We start from the raw sequence: 3,340 nt of genomic DNA on the forward strand, positions 1-3,340 counted from the left end.
TTCTAAAAATAATGATAGGTATGGACTGAAAATCCAAAAATGCGTTGATGTGGACGCGTTTTTAGGGGAATCCCAAAAAAAGGCTTCCACGTCAGAGTTATTTTCCTTGTGTCAGGCAAAAGCTCATTTACATGGATGCGCTTTAGTAAAAAGTGCTGACGAGGACTCACTTTGGCCGTGTAATCCCTAGTGGGTTATTTGCAAATTAGGGCCTAGGTTTAGGGTATTTGGGTTTAAATTTTTTTTAATTACTAAGTATTGTTCTGGAAAAAATAATTTTGACAAGATGGGTTCTGAAAAAATAAATTTGACGTAATGTGTTCTGAAAAAAATTATTTTGATGAGATGGATTTTTTTTGTAAAAACGTTCTAAGTAGGATGCACAGTCAGTAATAGTACAGAAAAAGCTTTCAGCTGGACGCTTTTTTTGTACTGATGATTTTGAAAAAATAAATTTGAGAAGATGATTCTGAAAAAGATCCTGGGAATCTCGGGAAATCTAATAGTTGGGTTTGAAAATGCTCCAAGCAGGATGCACTGTCAGTAAAAGTACTAAAAAAGCTCCCAACTAGACGTCCTTTTCAGTATGCTGGAGACAATGCATCCTCCTTGGAGCGTTTTTCCGCTACAAATTTCAACACTTATTGTTCAGAAAATTATACAAAAATGAGCATCCCACTATCCCTTAGACTATAAATGACTCAAATTTCATTCTCTGGTTGTATAAGCTACAATAAGAGAAATTAAAGAAGTTTAGAAGAATAGAAATTGAAGTTGAGAATGTATAAGTTGATTTTTTGTGTTAATATTTATACGAATCATTACATTTTTGCATAATGTTTTTTGTTTTGAATTTCTTTTGACAGATAATCTGGTTGAAAATGAGCGAACTATTAGTGTTGTTATTAACTACGGCGGTGAGGTCCGTGACATCGAGAACAGCGTTATTTTTTTACCGGAAAACACAACGCGACTGCTTTTTAACCAGAACATAGAATTGACTGAACTTCGTAAAAGAATTAGGTGCAAAATCTTCAGAACAGCGCCAATGAGAGTTTCATCTATTAAGTATTGATTTTGTACTTCAGCTAATCCCATGGCATATGACTCATTTGATATCAGAGGTGCTCGTCGTTTAGAGGTGATGGTGCAAACGCACCTCGCTAGTGGATCACCCTATCTTGAGTTATATGTAGAATTTTCAAGGCCAGATGAAGCATTTGCGACTTCAGCATCTACTACTATTTGAGAGGAATACATGACTCCTACCTGACACTCTGTTAGTGGGAGGCAGAACACGAAATTGTCCTTTTTTTATGGCAGGACAGAATACACAACCCTTGCATGACACTTCATTAGTGGATGGGACGTGCACCTCGGTGGGTTGATGTTCAATACTAAAAATACTTACTAAGGAATGGCATCAACTTCTAGTGGTTGGCAATCCACATGTGGTTGGGGACATTCTGAAACGTACACGAGAAGGAATGATGTACTCCTTACGATATCCATCGGCGAAGGGACCTCTTACATGATAGATGTTGGTATGTCGGATGATGAGTCCGATATGGATCCTCCCTAGAAGCCCAACGCGGATAGTGCAGAAGTTGTATTATTTTTTGAATCGGAGCCTGTTCCAACCAAACTTGAAGACGGTGAAGGGGGTTCAGATGAAGAAGAAGAAGATCAGCGATTCACGACGTACTCGCCTCTAGCCCACATGCATATTGTCGATCTATCAACATATGATGCGTTGGAGTTTCCAGATCTACCACACAGAAGGCGTGGTCATACAAGTTTGTTGTTGGATCAAGTGACTTAGAAGTTGGTAAGGAGTTTTCTAGTAAGAATAGTTTTCTTGGTGCATTGAAGCAATATAGCATCAAAAACGGGGTTAACAACCATGTGGTTAAATCTAAATCTGAGAAGTTCGAGGCCAAGTGTGCAGTGTGAGACAATACATGTTTATAGAAAATCATAGCTTCGATTAAGAAGAAGACAGGGTTGTAGGAGATAAATAAGTTCACCAGTCCGCATACGTGTGTTGCCTTTGGTACAGTATCACTAGATGTTTAGGGTTTTTGAATATTACGGTTGTTATTTAATGTTGTAACGCCCCAAATTTATATTTCTGCTTCTGCTATTAATTGACACACAATTGGGTATCTGCTTCAGTGGTTAAGTGTTCTGGGTTTGTGTATGAGGTCCCAAGTTCAAGCCTTGACTTGGGTAAATTTTGGTATCTTTCTGATATAAAGCCTTAACCTTGTTCAGTAGGCTTAAGTTTAAATATTAGTAAAACTATATCAGAATGGGCTTGCTGGTCTGGTGGTTAAGTAGAGTGTTGGTGGTATGGAGGGCCTGTGTTCGAATATTAGCATGGGCATATTTTTTGCTCGTTCATCCAGGAGAGTTTGAGATGGACTAAACTGAGTAGTAGATGTAGTGGGAAGTTTGGTGGAGAGAATTAAGGGGGGAAAAGATTTGGGTGTTATCAAAATATCTCATTTGTTTTCTTTTTGGAAAAATAGAAGAAGAAAAAAACCTTGTTCTCCCTTTCCTCCATTTTTTCGAAACACTGCTCTTCCCTCATTTTTTTCTTCTTTCGTTCTTTTCCTTTTGATTCCCTTGTGCATCATGGGCTACACATTTCGATAAGTAAGTTTTGTGCTTTGTAAGTTGTAAATACTAAGTGTATGTTTGGGGGTTATTGACATTTTGATAGTAGTACATTACAAGGATCGAGGTTCTTCCCGTACTGATTTATAGTCGACTAATTCGAGGTGTTGGGGTAAGCTTTCATCGCTTTAAGGTTGGGTATCCCAATTCGGGTTCGGTTTAGTTCAATGACTAAGTGATTAATGGAGGGAAATATTGATCAATTGTAGGTTCAGGATTGCTTGGAGTTACTTTCGTGTAAAAAATGATACAAGTGTGTACCAGAAACGCAGAAAACAGGATTCGATGAAAAGTTGAAAAAGTCTTCTGCTGACGCCACACTGGTGTGTGGTTGTCTATGTGGTAGGCAATGTGATGGCACACGGGCGTGTGATCGACGAGCTAGGCCGTACACGCATAACACGACTGTGTAATGGCCAGGTAGGCTGTGTGTGAGACATGAGCTACACTGATTTGGGCCGTATGGGATTCTGGGCCAGGCAGTATGATCCACACGGCCAAGGAAAATGTAGGCCATGTGGGCCACATGGGTATGTGAACCTACACGAGCAGGCCACATGAGCGTGTGAGCCTATTTTTTTGAAAAGTTCTCTAAGGTTGCACGGGTCTCCCAAGTCGACTATGGACCTACTGTATGGTCGGTAAGCACTATTTAGACCCT

The sequence above is a fragment of the Gossypium arboreum genome, chromosome 10, assembly GCF_025698485.1.
Source record: "Gossypium arboreum isolate Shixiya-1 chromosome 10, ASM2569848v2, whole genome shotgun sequence".
Taxonomy (NCBI): domain Eukaryota; kingdom Viridiplantae; phylum Streptophyta; class Magnoliopsida; order Malvales; family Malvaceae; genus Gossypium; species Gossypium arboreum.